This window comes from Dermacentor andersoni, chromosome 5 (genome assembly GCF_023375885.2).
Source record: "Dermacentor andersoni chromosome 5, qqDerAnde1_hic_scaffold, whole genome shotgun sequence".
Classification (NCBI taxonomy): Eukaryota; Metazoa; Arthropoda; class Arachnida; order Ixodida; family Ixodidae; genus Dermacentor; species Dermacentor andersoni.
The window spans coordinates 59,152,958-59,158,957 of record NC_092818.1 but is presented as its reverse complement, the minus strand read 5'-3'; positions in this window follow the sequence as shown (position 1 = coordinate 59,158,957).

The following is a 6,000-nucleotide window of genomic DNA, read 5'->3' as shown; positions in this document are numbered from 1 at the left end:
CCAGTGGGTAAAATGCAATGCATTACAAATAAACACTTCAAAAACGAAAGCAATGTTCTTTCGATCGAAAGGAAAGTTACTAAGCTTCTCCACAAAACTTTGCTATGCCTCGAGTACAACAGAGATTGTTAAGAGTTTTAAATCTTTAGTAATCTCGTTTATCGAACAACTGCTCCGCGATACCCATGTAGATCATGTATGCCTTAAGGTTGCTCGTGCTGTTGACATACTCTCTCGGTATCGTCATTTTTTCCAAGCCTAAAATTAAACTGGTTCTGTTTCAAGCTTGTTTCCTGTCGCATCGGCGTTACTGTAACCTAGTATGGGGAACTCCTCCGTACACTACTTTTCAAAAAATCCACCTCCTTCAAAAGAAGGCTCTAAGAATTGCCTTCTAGCAACCTTATGATTACCTGTCCGCAGACTTCATCCACGACAGCAGTGTACCGCGAATATTCAGTCTTTTCGATACACGTCTGTGTTTACGCTACAAACAAGAAATTCAGGACAACGTTTCAACTCTGTCAGAACTAATCTAGAACTACTATTGCCGGCACACCTTTACTCTTTCCAAGACACTGCACTCTTAACACACCACGGACTGACTGTGGGCAACAGATGCTTAAATATTATCTTCCAGCATTATTGAACCGCCTCTATGATGAATGCCATCATATTGCAGCAATGCCGACCTCCGTGCGTTCTTTCTATAAGTGTTTTCTTTTCATTTTATATACGGTTTGGCTGATTCTTGCTGAAGTACCGGTTAATAGTGAAATACGTAGCTTGAGTAAATATGTAGTGAAACCTGCCTGTAGGTAATCATCATATATTGTTCATGTGTGCTAACATTTTTTTTTTGTCTTCAAACTGCGGGTACGTAAACATCATATCTTGATCATGTGTGCTAACATTTTTTTTTCTTGGAATTGTGCATTGAAACGCAACATGAATTGGGCGTGTCTCGCTATGCTTTTGGATACTGCTTAGGTTTTTTACACTTGTGTATCTAAAACCTTGTTATCGCTTTTTTCTTTTTTACCTAACCTTACAATTAATGCATTTGCTGCAATCGAATTAGTGCTGTTATCCCTGTATATATTCTTCTAAGGTTGCTTTCTTGAAGTTCTTAATATTGTATTTTACTTGTCGTTTTGTGTGTATCTTATACGGCTGCCTTATTTGGTGCTTTTGTTTAATAATGCAGAAGTACTCTATTTTTTACTAAAATGTGAATCATGCTTCATGTTTCTGCATCCCGTCTTTCTGTCGCATGCTCGATGGTGTCATTGTCAACGTACCTTGTGGACCTCGAGAGCTTGTCAAGCCACGGCTTTTTTTCCCGAGGTCGACTGCTCATTGAAGTAGGAAATAAATTGAAATAAAATGAAATAACCCATGAACATTGACATAAAAGGAGGGCTCAGTGAGTTGTTGCAAATATACGAATTAATCCCCAAACATAGAGGCGATGCCACACATTGTACATAATATGCCCTCAAATTGCCGGAAATAGTACCTTGGTGTTAAGTGTCGTTCTCTTGACACCTAGTATAGCATAACGGATAACAACCAAAAGACCATATTCATCAGTGATTGAAGGATTGAAGGAATTTCTTACAGACACTAATTTACACACGCAGATTTACTTAGGAATGGAGATTAGCTATAAAGAATTTCTTGTTTTCAGCAACTTTGTTGTGGGTGGCAGTTCAACTTCTCTACGGATGGCGGTCTAAATTATGCGCCATTAGTAAAACAGTCTTATAATATTTAGAAGACCTTGCATACTTGTTCTACTGCAGACACACAGATTGACTCACACATTTTGAAATTTGCCTTCGTATTAACCGTAACTTACGCACCGTTTCGAGCGAATATGATCCAATTGCTTGGTTTACTGATCCGATTTAGGAAAATCTACTACGTGCCGCGCATTACGCATGGATATCAGCAGATTACGAGTCTACAAAAAAATATGCTAAACGGAAAGGCTTCTGCTATCAAAACGCTTAAATTACCGTCGTTTCCACTGCATGTGAAATTGCGGTCCCAGGCAGTCAGTGACTTTGGAAGTGTTTTCTGAAGGGGAGAGAAACATGGAAGACAGAAAAAAAAGAAAGACAAGGAAGGATATTGTGCTTTCTATAATTATATGCAAATCAATTCATGAGACGTTAGGCTTATATTATTCATGGAACATTCTCTGTCCGTGAATTGCTTGCACTGTGCAGCTAAATGCATTTAGCAACACGGCTAGTGCAGCTAAATGCTCTATAATAGCTTATATAAGCACTAGTTATGTGCGCCCTTCATCTGATAATTTTAGACAATGTGCACACACACAAGAAAAACAACAAACGCCTGAAGCTAAATTTTCAGCGCATGACAATTATTACTCCCTAGATTTGCACATTTGTATCTGCAAAGGCATCCATGTCGCAAGTTCTCCTTATAAACGCTTGTGAACAAAGAACTACACGGTTAAAATATAAAACGCATACAAAACGATAGCACCTTGTATTTTTACCTCTTTTTACCCGCAGCTGTGGGTTCAGTGTAGAAGAAAGAGCGAAAACAATCTAACAGGAATCGCACAAATATAAGCAAACGAAATGGATATACACATAAAGTCCTCCGCTCTTCGGGTTCGGTTTTAATCCAGTATCAAATGAAAACCGAGCAGTTTCATCAGGGTGGCGTACAGGGAATGAAGAAAGTTGTCAAATACCTGTTATTTTATGCTACACAACAACACAATAAAAATACATATGCATATCAATACAATTTTAATTTCGAAAGGTACGAAGATCAATGAAATGCTCCGCAGCTGTAAATACAGTATTTGCAATTAATACAAGTTAAGATGAAGCAGTGCATCGGTTTACAAGCGAGAACTTTGGGTTATCAGTCTTCCATGCCGTCACGCGAAGCTCAGTGAACTACTCCGTCTTAATTATTTTCTGCTTTAGAGTGCGCTTAGTATGTGCGTTCCGGTCTGCTCTATGCGCGAAAAAAAAAAAAAAAACTGCGCGCGAAGGGGGACATAGCAGGGGAGCTGAGCGCGGAACACCGTGTTGTGTATTGCTTGCAGCAGAATAATTTATTATGCCCACAAACTTATTTGAGGCTATGTCGCTTTATCATACGGACCTAAATGGCCCACCTATGGCCTCTCTTTTTATTAATGATTTTTTTTCTCTCTCCTACATTTTGACACGGCCAGAGGCAATAAAATGTACAAACAATAACGACCTACCTATCGCGGTGAAGCAAAGCCCAGCAAATCCTACCTATCGCGAGCGAAACCCGTATATCGCGAATAGTGCAAGCGAGTTTTTAGACAAGTAGGATCCTAGGGACTGGCCTTCTTCACCATACGGCCGCATCGTCGAGCAGTGTGCTGCTCGACGATGCGACCGCCGAGCAGTGTGCTGCGAACGGCAGCGATGTACGTTTTTAACAGCTTATAATAAATTACACGCTTTATGCAAAGCACTTATATGCGTCAATTAATGATAAGAAGGACCTACTCTAACGATTCAGTACATTTGTACAAAATCGTCAAAATCTTTTCAGGGTCCCTGTAATGCCACATCCTCTCACTAGATGGCAACAACACCAAGCTCAACATTTGGTTTCGGTTTTGATTTATCAGCGGTGCTCTTCAAATATTATATTTTCTGTTTTTCCTTCCTAAAGGGAGTAGTGTGTTGCTGATTTATGAAGTCATCACTTTTATAATCAGATTTTACTCCTTGGACAACATAATAAGCATGCGAATGTCTTTGTGTTACCTTAAAAAATGAAAAAAAAAAAACTATCGTACCTTGTAACACGGACGTACTCTGGAATTCTAGAGATTACGTCTTCCCCATTCTGTGTACCTTCATGGCAACGAACATGTGTAAATGAATGGGCAAAATTATAGAAAATTTTACTTTGATATAGCACCCGAGTATGAACAAGTTCAACCGACTGCGCGAAGAGGGTAGTCCCTTTTAAAAAGATATGCACTTATGGCACTTGGTCGAAACATCGGTGGTGCGTTAAAACAGTGTTTCGCTCAGGCATGGGCGGTTATGCCACACGACAGGCGCAAATAGTTTTGCGGGCTCTCAGCGGAGGACACATTGACTTGAACTGCGAAATTTAAACCGTAAAGCGATTTATTACAGCTGGAGTGTGAACGGTAATTGGAGAGCGAGTGTCATTCAGTGTGTGCACGCGCATGTTTTTCCGAGGCAGCAGTGGAGGAGAGATAGCATGCACGCCTCGAGCGCGCGTGCGTGATTATCCGTATTTGAATCTGCGTGCATGAGTGCGTATATGCGCGAGCGATCTTAAGCACGTTTGCGTGTGCATGCGTGCGTAGACGCGTGATAATGTGTATATGGGCGAACCTGTGTCGTATCTCTGTGTATGTGTATATGTGCGCGTGTGTATATGTGTGCGTGTGTGTGTGGGTGTGCATGTGTGAGCGAGCGAGCATTTCCCTGCTTACACGTACTCTCCAATACGAATGGATTATAGAGGTTATTTAAACCCATATTTACATCTACAAGAACGAATGACACTGCATTTGTAGCATTATCTCTTTCTGAAAGCGAAATCGACGCAAAAAAAAGAAGCGCCTCAGCCATCAATATCGCCGTCCCTGATTTCGTCACGATGGCACGATGGATCACCATCGGCACGGCTCCGTGAGCAGCTATCTAGCTGTTCACGTTCGTTATCTTCCTTGCCTCGGCGGCAGCGCAGTCTTGCTGCTAGCAACGCGGTAAATCTGCCTCATCATTGCGTCATGCATCGCTTCTGCGACCAAGCAAACTGTCTGCGGCACACGTTCACTACTATATTGACATTGAAACTTTATATGGCTTGCCTTCGAAAAAACAACGTGAACAAAAATGAACAGCGGACCGGCCCCAAGGTACATCATTGCGGAGCTATAGTATTGGTGGCAATATTTCACAAGGCAGAGAGCTGTGAGGTTTACCTTACAGACGTGACTTTTCCGTGTCAGTTACGCTTTAAGAGAGCGCTTATTTGCAAAATATTTCTTCGGATAGCTCTTACAAAAGCATATTCAATCAAAACTTTTTCGCTCGGCTACATAATCTCGAAGACGGGCTCCAAAGTGCTCATTTGCTTTAGCCACCTAAGATCAATTATTGAAAAGGTAATTAACGTAGCTTCATTAATTAGGCGCAATAATTCTCAACTTACTCCGTATCTAGAGGTTTCCAATCTCAAAAATCGAGTGAGGGAACGGTGTCACCAATATTTGGATTGGTTCAATATGTTTTATTTGGTGCAGTTAAAAGCAGCCGGTATACTGAAGATGCAGTAGGCTTTTTATAATGCAGGTGTGAAAGCTCAGACTGGTCTTGTTCGCGCAAGTCAAGTTCGTGAACTTAAACGCATCTGTCCAACCGTGCACATGCGTTTACAATTAAGCCTTCAAAATCGATTCTCCTGTATTATACACGCACCTCAAGGGAACAGTAAATCACACAAGGTGCGCGCTCACGATTAGATTTCTGAGCGTTGCTGACATCAGGCTTGGCTAACTGGCCTCATTAGGAATAAAAACAGCTGCCTGGGGGGTAAAGCTTGGATACAGTTTCAATATTTTGCAACATATTGAGCAGCGTGGACATGCACGTTAGAACGAAGAGCAGTGGAGCATTATGATGAGGGTTTTGTTGCACAAATTTCGGCTGTCTAATGCTAAGACCCAAAGAATAAAATAATGTGGTTTTGTGACAATTATTGCTTACATACGTACAATCACGGGAAATATGAGTTCCGACACAGTGCCCATGGTGGGATTGGTCCCTGAACTGTGCGGCTACATTGGCACACGAAATACTGGTTTCATAAATACCAGTAATCGGAAAATGTTTAGCTCTTGAATTTTTGGGGCATATCGGCGACGTTATTCAGTCTTGGGGGCCCTTTTACTACGAGCACTATGTGTCAGCTAATATTTAAAGC